This window comes from Phoca vitulina, unplaced genomic scaffold (assembly GCF_004348235.1).
Source record: "Phoca vitulina isolate PV1807 unplaced genomic scaffold, GSC_HSeal_1.0 scaffold27, whole genome shotgun sequence".
Lineage (NCBI taxonomy): Eukaryota > Metazoa > Chordata > Mammalia > Carnivora > Phocidae > Phoca > Phoca vitulina.
Genome location: NW_022589730.1, coordinates 20,384,493 through 20,397,067, shown reverse-complemented (window position 1 = coordinate 20,397,067; position 12,575 = coordinate 20,384,493).

Below are 12,575 nucleotides of genomic sequence, written 5' to 3'. Positions count from 1 at the left end.
AAAAATGGTAAATATATGTACCTTTTTCCAAACAACATAAAGATGTTAAAATATGTTAATTTTTTTAAAAAGATTTTATTTATTTATTTGAGAGAGAATGAGAGAGAGAGAGCACATGAGAGGGGGGAGGGTCAGAGGGAGAAGCAGACTGCCTGTGGAGCAGGGAGCCCGATGTGGGACTCGATCCTGGGGCTCCAGGATCATGACCTGAGCCGAAGGCAGTCGCTTAACCAACTGAGCCACCCAGGCACCCTAAAATATGTTAATTTTAATTCCTCTAGTTCTTTATTAACCTCCAAATTGGATATTATTAGTATTTTATAGAGTTAATGTTTAGATTTATGCACATGATTATCTTTTTTTTCTGCTTACCTTTTTTACTTGCATCTCATACATTCATTCCTTCAAAGTAGAATTCACTTTCTGAAATTATGTCTTTAAAACTGTGAATTTTGAGCTGACTTCTTTGGACTATTTTAAGATATTCCCTTTTATCTTTGGAGATCTGCAATTTTTATTATATGTCTAGCTACAGACTTCTTTTTATCATGGTTGGGATTTAGGTGCTTCCTGAATCTGCAGGTTTATGCCTTCATCAAATCTGGATTAATTTCAATATTTAAAAATATTTTTTTGTGAAATTTATATGCAGAAAAGTGCATAAGTAAGTTAATGGGTAATTATAAGCAACAACTATGTAACTAGGTCAAGAAATAAAACATATCAAGTGATCAGGAAAGTCCAGAGGTTTTTTTGTTTGTTTGTTTTTGGTTATGTAACTGAACTCAAGGGGTTCATTGTTGGGGGTTGAACATCACATTGAACACAACCCAAGGAAATGTTGAAAGCAAAGAACTTTTTATTGCTTGTTACAAGTAAGAAGACAGGAAGGTAGCTCCCCAAGAACTGTCTCACCATGCGGTTAGTGTGGGAAGCTTTTATTCAGTGTGAGGGTGGGAGCAGGGAGCTTGCACAGGCACTTTGGTTCAATTGCTCATACCTAGCCTGTTGAGGGGCTAGTGCATACATCATCTGTTCAAAAAATGGCAGAAAACTCCACCCATAGAAGGAGATCGTAGTATTATAATGAGCTAAATGTAACTTTAGGACAACTCAGCTGGAACCCCTGGTCCTCAGCTCCAGTACAGCTCAAACTAGCTCAGATGTGGGGCTCTTAGGTGAGACACACCTAGCAAGGGGCTATCAGGTGAAACACCAGTTAAGCTTCTACTTGGCTGGAACTGTTGGTTCTGCAAAACAAAATACATTCCTTCCCTGCTTTTGTCCCTTGCCCCACCTCCCTTCTGCTGAGAGCTTTCAGGTCTCTTTGAGTAACTTTCCGTTCCATCCTAGGTAACAGTTGTTTTCTTTTTAAATTTAGATATAATTGACATACTATCTCAGGGGTACAATATAATCATTCGATATTTGTATATATTGTAAAATGATCACCACAGTAAGTCTAGCATCTGTCACCATTCTTAGTTACAAAAATTTTTTTTCCTTGTGATGAGAACTTTTAAAGATCTAAGGAAGTCCAGAGTTTTTCTTAGGGTATCATCATGTTGGGAGGGTTTAGTAAATCATTGACCTTGTGGTTAAACTCAGTCTCCAATTCCCCAGGGCTCCTACCCTCCCAGGATGTCAGGATGGCTCAAAGTCTCAATATTCTAATCATGTGGTGGTCTTTTTGGTGTGGGCTCTTGCCATTCTAAGCCTTCCTGTTGACATAAACTAGCCCCCCCCCACCCCCACCCCCGCCCCATGAGTCACCTCATTAGCATATACCATGATGAATAAAAAAGACACATTGGGAAATTCTAAGGGTTTTAGGAGCTCCATGCCAGGACAAAGACCAGATAAATTCTACTGCAGAATATTTTGAAATAAGTCTTGAGATGTTTTATGACCCCAAATGTGCCCTACCTTAGTAAATGTTACGTGTGCACTTGAATGTGTGTTTTGCTGTTGGATGGAATATTGTATAAATGTCAATTAGCTTTAGTTAGTTAGTATTCAAGTCTTCTGTATCCTTACTGATATTTTTGTATATTAATAATTGAGAGAAGAGTATTCAAATCTCCAACTATAATTATAAATGTATCTTTTTCTCCTTGCAGTTTTTTATCAAGTTTTGCTTCATGTTATTTGAAGACACATTCAGGGCTATTATGTTTTGAGGAATTGGCCCCTTTATCATTCTGAAATGACCTGCTCTGAAGACCAGTTTCTTCATAAGAGCCACTATAGCTTTTGTAAAAAGTAATGTTAGACTAGTGTGTTTCCCCGTCCTTTGAACCTATTTGTATGTTTATGTAAAAAATGATGTTTTGGGGGGGGGGGTTATACAACAAATAGTTGGGTCTTGCTTTTTCATTCAGTCTGATATCTTTGCCTTTTAATTGAGGTTTTTGGCCTTTCATATTAACATGGTGACTGATACAGTTTTATTTAAATCTACCAGTCTGCTATTTATTTTCTATTTTTCTCCGTGTGTTCTTTGTTCCCTTTTTTTTTTTTTCCTCTTCAGGCTTTTACTGGGATTGAGTATTTTTTTTTATCATTCTTTTATCTCCTTTATTGGCTTGTTACCTATAAACTCTTTGCTTTGCCATCTTAATGGTTGCTTTAGGGTTGATACTATATGTCTCTAACTACTACTTTATGTTTAGGGGCCTTAAACCCCTTATGTACTTACTTCCATTTCTCCCCAACTGGCCTTTGTGCTATTGTTACCATACATTTTACTCCTCCATACATTGTAGCCCCATAATATATTTTTGTATTTCTATTTTTGCTTTATACAATCAAATTTTAAAGATTTTTTTTTCTTTGTCTTAGAGCATGCGTGTGGGCAGAGAGAGGGAAGAGGGACAGAGGAGGAGGGAGAAGGAAAGGGAAAGAATCTCAAGCAGACTCCACACTGAGCATGGAGCCCAAAATGGGGCACAATCTCACAACCCTAAGCTCATGACCTGAGCTGAAACCAAGAGTTGGACACTTAACTGACTGAGCCACCCAGGCATCCCTATACAATCAAATTTTTAAAAGATATTTAAAAATAGGGGGAAAATGCTGTTAAATATACCCACATTTCTGGTGCTCCTCATTTCTTTGTAGATCTATATTTCCATCTGGTATCTTTTTTTTCCTGCCTGTTAGACTTTCTTTAACATATTTTTGTAGTGCAAGTTTGCTGGACATGAATTCTTTCAGCATTCTTATGGCTTATGTCTTATGTTTTTATTTTACCTTTATTCTTTTGAAGATAATTTTGCTGGGTATAGAATTCTAAGTTGTACGTGTTTTTTGTTTGTTTGTTTGTTTTTTAATGTGGGAAGGAGGGGTCTGGTTGCCTTTAAGGTTTTCTCTTTATTACTGGTTTTAAGAAATTTGATTATGATATTCTTTGGTATAGTTTTATTCATGTTGTGCTAAATATTTGTCAAGTTTCTGGAATCTGTTCATTTATAGTTTTCACCAAATTTGGAAAAATTTCAGCTATTGTTTATTCAAATATTTTTATGCCTCCCACCCTCTTCTTTGGGGACTTGAATGAGATATTTCCATTCAAGTTGTTCAATAGCCCACCGATAGTTAATTATTTTTTTCAGTATTTTTTTTCTCTCTCTCTTAACTTCTGATTAGTTTTCATTGCTCTGTTGTCAAGTTCACTAATTATTTCTTACATAGTTTGTCAGCTGTTACTTCTATTCACTATGGTTTTTGTGTCAGACATTTTATTTCTTTGGATATCTGATTTGGGTTGTTTTTGTATCTTCCATGTCTCTACTTTTAATATACTCAGTTTTTCCTCTACCCTCTTGAATATGTGGAATATTAATATTAACTTAATTGTTTTAAGGTCTTTTCCTACTAACTGATACCTGTGTCATATTTGCAACTATTTCTGTTCATTTGCTTTTCTCCTCATTATGGCTCATATTTTTCTGCTATATGTATGCTTGGTAATTTTTTTTAAATGAAGTCTTTTTTTAAGATTTTAAAAATTTATTTGAGAGAGAGAGCACAAGCTGGGGGGGGGAGGGGCAGAGGGAGAGGGAGAAGCAGACTCCCTGCTGAGCAGGGAGCCCCACTCGGGGCTTGATCCCAGGACCCTGAGATCATGACCTGAGCCACCCAGGCACCCCATAAATTGTTTTGCAGTAGTTGTGAATTTTGCCATGTTGCATAATTGGTGTTTTTGCTTTTCTGTAAATATTCATGAGTTTGGTTCTTGGTCACTTTAATGGGCTATTTTATTAGATGCAACCAGAGCAGCAATTAGTCTAGGGACAATGTAGGGATAATATAGGGATATGTTTTTCAGTTAGTTTTTACCCACTTCTCTTTACCAAGTGATGTTAGCATCACATTGTTAATGTAGCATGAGTCCTTCAGGGGAAAATTAGATTTTATCAGTTAGATGTAATCCCATGATTTTTGAAAGGTGAAAAATGTAACAAAATTTACACGGTGAAGGTGACTATTTTGACTATTTTCTGCTGACAAGTAAGGCTGTGCAAACATGAGTCATTTTTGTAGTGATATTGCTCAGTTTGTTCTCCAGTTTTCTGGAGATAGAATTTTTATGGAGATGGTGACTGGACTCTTTGTTCCAATGCCCAGTCACCAATTCATAGATGTCAAGAAGTATTTGCAGAAGTAAAAGTAATGATTTCCTAATGTTTGAATTACAGCTGTAATATATGTTCTTACACGTAATATTTCCAATGTAGACTTAGAGGTAGTAGCTCTTCTGGTAGGATGCCTCCCTAGTATTCTGGGAGACATCCCTTGGTTGAGAACCTGCCCATCCAACTTTTCCAACAATGTTCTAGGTAGCAATTTAGCTGTATTAAATCCATCTCTTTCTACTTAAAATACCTAGATTGTTTCTTTCCTGTATTGTTTCTAGAATGATAAAGTTCTATTTCATTTTTTAAAATTTATTTATTTGATAGGGAGAGACACAGCGAGAGAGGGAACACAGACAGGGGGAGTGGGAGAGGGAGAAGCAGGCTTCCCACGGAGCAGGAAGCCTGATGCGGGGCTCAATCCCAGGACCCTGGGATCATGACCTGAGCCGAAGGCAGATGCTTAACGACTGAGCCACTCAGGTGCCCCTCTATTTCATTTTCTTAAAAACTACTTAAACCTTTTTTTATACTCTGTATTAAACCAGTTTATTAGTCCTGTCTTTATTTTACTTGTTTTAAACATAGTCATGTTAATTCTGTATTAGGTAATACAAATGTTTGAATTCTTTGGTGGAGGACTCTTAATTCTTTGTTTTATTTATTATTTCTTCTGACAGTTTATTCATGCTGGTCTTTTTTCTCAGGTATTCTATGATTTTGGATTGTGGGCTCATACTTGTTGGACTTTATTTGTGGGACTCTATAAGGTCTGGATACCGATGTGCCCCTCCAAAAAATATATACACTTGTTTCTGCCAGCCCTTTGGGAAACCATAATTTTGGACCATTTTAATTTCTCATCTGTACAATTTAACCCTAGATCTGGACAGACTGTGGGCATCATTTTGTAGGCAGGGGATACTTCTACCTTTTCCTCTAAACCCATTCATTTGTCTTTTATTTTATGGTTGGATTATTCTTTTCTAATTCACCATTTTACTGAGAGGATAGTCCTGTGAGGTTCCTGGGCCATCTCATCCCATTTACCTGCCTTGCATGGGTCCAAGTTTTTGTCCTTTGTCTATAAACTTAGATTTATTTTGTTTTCTTATTTACCACATTTCTCTCTTTTGCATACTATTTCCACTTGTAAATAAATGAGTTGTGTGGAATTTACTCTCGTTATCTCACAATGTTACCTGTACGGTCTTTTTTTTTTTGGAACAAATAGATATAATCTCCATATATAACCTTGTTCTCCTATAAAGTTGATTGACATTAACAACAATGTCTTACAAAGAGTTCTGCTTTTGATATGTAAAGGTGAATCTCTCATAATTTGGTGATATTTGGGTATGCTTTCTTTCCTAAATTGTATTTATTATATATTAGGTGTATTAAAAATTTAAGATATTGAAAAAATATTTTTAAAATATGCTACAATACTTTGGGATAGCTTTAAACCTCTTTCAAATGTTTTGGTCAGGAAGATGGAACTTCTGTAGATATTTTAGGCAAGAAGATTTAATATAGTAAGTTAGATGCTTACAAAATCATTGCATTGCTAAAGGAGTGGGTTCTGGGCTTGGCCTCTAGAATCACATCTGAGAACTAGACAGAACCAGCCCACCAGGTAAGCTGTCTCATTTGAAGCCATTGGTGAAACTGAATTCAAGGAGCTGAAATAAATAGGCTGTCACCACTGCCACTGCTTGACATCTGGAAGGCTGGAGAATAGTCACCTACAATTGTGTCCCAGTGATCGGGAACAAGAAATCAAGAAGATGCTGCTGCCTCTGTCACTGACACACCCACCTTTTGGCACAGAAGAATCTGGCAGGTGGACACTGGAACACAGAAGAAAAGCCCTCACTTGTCAGTTGTCCTTGCTGGCCAGCAGAAACAACAACAACAACAACAACAACAACAAATAGGAAAAATGGCCTCTGCCTCACTCAGCTCTCACAAGACTTTATCCAATGGGTGTAACCTAATTTGCAACCAAAAACTAGGTGCAGTCAGCTCCTGGGATGCCTGGTTTTTTTTAGCTTTCCATCCTCTTTAATTAGAAGCAAGGTAGAATGAAGGTGAGTGAGCCAATACACAGAATCTGTCAGTTATGTGTGTGTGTGTCTGTGTGTTCATGTGCATATATATGTATATAATATATATGTACAGAATAGTAATTTATATGTAAATTATATATATTATATAATTACTTTTGAATATATAATTATAATATATAATTATATATACATATGTAAAATTGTATATAAATTATAATTTTTATATATAATTATATAAATTACCTGTATAATTATATGTATATTTTGTGTACACATAATTATACATGTAAATGTATAAATATACATGTAATAATTATGTGTATATAATATATATTATAAAATAATTATATATTATATAAATTACTATTGAATTTTTAAAAAGTGGTTACTACAATATGTTTGTGTCATAGTGGCAATTTTTTATATCATATTACAAACCTGAACTGTGATAAAATTCATCCTGCAGTTGATTTATCTGAACCAAACTTATGGGGATACAGATATATTGAAGTAGAAAAACCTGAGAAGTTGATAGAATATTTAGATTTAGCCAGATTATAGTATTCTAATTAAGTGTCATCAGCTTTTTTGATATAACACTCTAGCAGTAAAAAGAATGGGGAGCCATACACTTCCAGTATCTGTATTATTTAACTAGGGCTACCAAAGTTTAGCTTTCGTCTTGGTATTCGGCCAAATTCAGTTATTTGGTTTTTGGGCAGTTGAATAATCAACTACTTTAGCATCATTTGTGGCTTTACTGAAATTATGCATGAAATTACCATATGATTATAGAGGTTGCCATCATATCTAATCATTGTTAATGATTCTAGTCACAAAAATAAGTCATATTTAAATTTATTATTAGCATCTAAGTATTCAGTTTCAAATATAAAGTAAGCTTTCCAGATATAACCAAAAAAATCTCATGAGCTTCCTCTTGCAATTCCATCAGAGTATAAATTTGTAATTGTTATTGCAAAGTAAAATGTTGCAGTACATGATGAGTGTGAAAACTGCTAATTTTACATGAAAACAATATTCAAATTATTGAATAGGGAAAGAGATTGATAATTAGAAGATGTGGGGATGTGTGTATGTATACAATATACACACTGGATTATTACTTAGCCCTAAAAAAAGCACTAAATCTTGCCATTTGTGAAAACATGGACAGACCTAAAGGGTATTATGCTAAGTGAAATAAGTCAGGCAGAGAAAGACTAGTACCATATGATTTCATTTATAGTGGAAACTGAAAAATAAAACGAAGAAAACAGACTCATAGATATAGAGAACAAACTGGTGGTTGCCAAAGGGGAAGGAGTTGGGGAATGAATGAAATAGGTGAAGGGGATTAAGAGGTACAAACTTCCAGTTACAAAATAAGTCACAGAGAAGAAAAGTACAGCATAGGGAATATAGTCAATAATATTGTAATAATGTAAGGTGACAGATGGTGACTACACTTATGGTGGGCACTGAGTAATGTATAGAATTGTTGAATCACTATATTGCACACCTGAAACTTATATAACCACATATGTCAACTGTACTTCAATAATAAATATTTTAAAAGATTGAATTACTGTGGATATTGAAAGGGTGCAATTATTCAATAACTTTATGATGAACATATATTCTTTTTTTAAAAAGATTTTATTTATTTGATAGAGACAGTGAGAGCAGGAACACAAGCCGGGGGAGTGGAAGAGGGAGAAGCAGGCTTCCCACGGAGCAAAGAGCCCGATGCGGCACTCGATCCCAGGACCCCAGGATCATGACCTGAGCCGAAGGCAGACGCTTAACGACTGAGCCACCCAGGCACCCCTAACCACACCCAGGCGCCTCTAACCACACATTTTTTTGTTGACTCAAAAAGAATGTATGTTCGGGCGCCTGGGTGGCTGAGTCATTAAGCATCTGCCTTCGGCTCAGTTCATGATCCTGGGGCCCTGGGATCGAGCCCTACATCGGGCTCCTTGCTCCGTGGGAAGCCTGCTTCTCCCTCTCCCACTCCCCCTGCTGTGTTCCTGCTCTCGCTGTCTCTCTCTGTCAAATAAATAAATAAAATCTTTTTTAAAAAATGTGGTTATTTGTGTTGTGGCATTATTTGAGTAATAGATTACAGCTACCCAAGTTGGTACTGAAGGTGGGGAGCTGTACAACAAAACCCTGAAGTATATGCTGTTGGCTTTTGGACGGTAGCAAGGTGAGAAAACTGTTCACTGAGGCTGGAGTAATGGTGAGGAAACTGCTTTATGAAGAAGCTGTTGCGGGGGAGGGGGGTGGAAGGATGGGTTAGCCTGGTGATGGGTATTAAAGAGGGCATGTTCTGCATGGAGCACTGGGTGTTATGCACAATGAATCATGGAACACTACATCAAAAACTAATGATGTAATGTATGGTGATATAACAATAAAAAATTTTTTAAAAAAGAAGCTGTTATGACGCATTTGATAAAACAGCTGTTTGTGCTATCTTAGAAAACAGGAAATAAACCTAATGAACTTTTGGCTTTGGGCAAGGACGTCTCCAGGCAAAATGAAGAAAGTGTCACCTGGTGGTTTTTAGCTGCATAGGCTAAAGTACTCCTACAAGAAAGAGTTGAGCTAAGAAGGAAGAAGAAAGGGAGGAAACTGTTGTCTTATTTCCAGCCAGCTCCCCTAGCAAAGTCTCAAAGTAAGACATGGGCACACATCAAACATCAAATCAAGATTGTAACCATCAGATATTTTGATAAGACCTCTGAGTTAAGGTGGGTACTGAGTAGATCTTCTCAGGTGGACAAAAGCCAAGGGGGTGGTCCCACAGAACCCAGATCCAAAAGTAGCAGTAAGAAAATCTAAAGAAGCATATATTGCTACCAATTATAGGTACGGCTTTTGGGTGTGTGATGGACCACAACCAGACAAGGAAGCTCAAAAATTTTAAAGAAAGTGGTACTAGCAAAAACAGCAACTGCTTGGGCTAAACTAAAAGATGATCCTGCTATAAACATGTCTCTTGGCCCTTGACTGTCTTTGGCAGGAAGCAGCTTGAGAAAGTCACTCAGCTGCTAACAAGGATGGGAATAGAAGGACACGACATCTCAGATAGTATAACAAAAAGCTATGGGGAGCAGTGAGTCAGGGAGCAACTCCCAGAATGCAATTAGAGATTGGGCTCCAATCAGGAAACATTTCCCCGTTGCCAGAGAGGTAGGCCCAGTAGGTGATCAGAATTGTTAGGAACCAGCGACTAAATGCTTCCATTTCTTCCCCCTTTCCAGCGAACTATTTATTGTGGTTATTCTATTCTCTTTTAATTATTATATAGTGTGTGTGTGTGTGTGTGTGTAGGCAGAGGGGCATTGTCATCTTGTCATTTTATTTCATAGATCTCTGGATCAAGAGGAGCTGCATCTGGACCTGACGTATATCACGAAATCCTAGACTTGAGGGCTGATGCTGTGATTGTATGAGAACTTTGGGGGTCCTGGGATGAGTGAATGTATTTTGCATGTGGAAGGGATGTGATTATGGCCAGAGAGTGAGTGAACTGTCCTAGAACAGTTGCATTAATGGTCTCACTTCTCCACCTCTTGTATTCATACTCTGTTACCATCTGACTCTACAGTTTCACTAAAAGGTCAGATTTGATTTCTTTGCTTATTGATTACTAGTTTGGCCATGTGACTTGCTTTGCCAATGGGATGTTAGACTTGAAAAAACACAATGTTTCCACTTCCTCCCTTTGCCTTCATCATTAGAACATGCCTGGGCTAGGCTGCTGGAGGATGAGAGGAAGCACAGCCCAGCTTTCCAGTTGTCCATCCTTTTCCAGATGACTCAAAGTCAATTGCTGGGCCTGTGAGGGAGCCCAGCTGATCCCAGCCTAAATTACCCACAGACTTAACAGATAAATAAAGGTAGCAGTTATATGCCCCTGAGGTTTTGTGATTGTCTATTATACATTATTATTATGGTAATTGGTAGTCATAATAATTTATTACAATATACTTGATGAATCCTCTTCATCACAAAGTATACAAAGAAAGTGTTAGGGAAAAAAAGTGGTGGTGAAAACATACTTTCTTCTGACCCATTAAATCCCAAAACAACCTTTAAATGGAGGATAAAACTTAAAACAACTTATTAAAATGATTATTATAGACTGCCACTTGAACTTGTGTGTTTTATAGTATCAAATACGTATAGTGTCTGCAGGTTTAGTCTAGTAGCTGACAACACTGAGAAATTATTTGTCCCTGCACTCTGTCAAACTTTAAAGTGTTGACTTCTAAATTCTTGAAACAAAATTGTAATATTTTTGGATAAAACCTCAGATTTATCCTTATATCCTAGTTCATTTTATGATGGTGATAATAGAAACTGGTCAAAAACTTATTTTTTTTATTGAAGAATAATTGACATATAATACTGTGTTAGTTTCAGATGTGTAACAGCGGCTTGACATTTATATACATTATGAAATACTCACCACAGTAAGTCTAGTTACTACCTGTCACCAAAGTTGTTACAATATTATTGACTATATTCCCTATGCTGTACATTACATCTCTATGTCTTATTTTATAATTGGGAGATTATACCTCTTAATTCCCTTCACGTATTTTGTCCATTCCTCCACGCCCCCTGCTCTGGCAAGCATCAGTTTGTTCTCTGTATCTATGCGTCTATTTCTGTTTTGTTTGTTCATTCATTTTTTTTTTCTTAGATTCCACATGTAAGTGAAATCATATGGCATTTGTCTTTGTCTGACTTATTTCACTTAGCATAATACCCTCTAGGTCCATCTATGTTGTTACAAAAGTCAGGATTTCATGCCCCCCCCCTTTTTTTGGCTGAGTAATATTCCATTGTGTATATACATACCACATCTTCTTTATCCATTTGTCTCTCGAAGGACATTTAGGTTGCTTCCATGTCTTGGCTATTATAAATAATGCTGCAATCAAACATAGGGGTGCATATGTCTTTTCAAGTTAGTGTTTTCATTTTCTTTGGGAATAATACCTAGAAGTGGAGTTGCTGGATTTTATGATAATTTTATTTTTAATTTTTTGAGGATGCTCCATACTGTTTTCCATAGTGCCTACAGCAGTGGGCATTCCCACTAACAGTGCACAAGGTTTCCCTTTTCTCCACATCCTCACCAACACTTATTAGTGCAGAATTGCTAAACTATTTTTATTTTTCATATTATTTGGATGACAGTGTTATCATCAAACTTTTATATGGAATTTTTGTTATTATAGATGGTACCTTCTAAAATTCCTAGCTATTTAGAGGTAATCAAGATGGTAAAATACCATAATATATAGGGATAATGACAGGACAAGGAAAAGGAATCAAAGATACAGTACTTAGTATTATTTCTTTGGTATTATTTACATTTTACCTTAAATAGGATACAAGTTCATTAAATATATTATTTTCCTATTTGTGTAATGGGGAAAACAGTTTCAAAAATCATTTGTCTTTCTTGGAAAAATGTACTGTATTAAAATGTGTAATTTTGTGATTTGTGTGTTTGTGGCTAAAAGGCTCACATTCTTCTGAAAGTACAGTCTAAATTGGAAAATAGTAAAAGTGGCATATTCACAAAATAAGGTACATTCTAAATCATAGTATAATTGCATCTTTCATTATGTCTTTTGAAAATTTTGTTAGAAAAGGAAAAATACTCAGAATCTGCAGTTTTAGGGAGACCAGCATCCAAGGAGTTGGGGACAGAAGTCAGAGACTTCCTTTAGTCAAGCTGCTCTTCAACATCACAGTGGTTTTCTCCATACTTCCCAGCATCTTTCCCACTATGCCCTCCCGTCCCCCTCCCCACCAGGTTTCCGTGCATCCTTTCTCACAC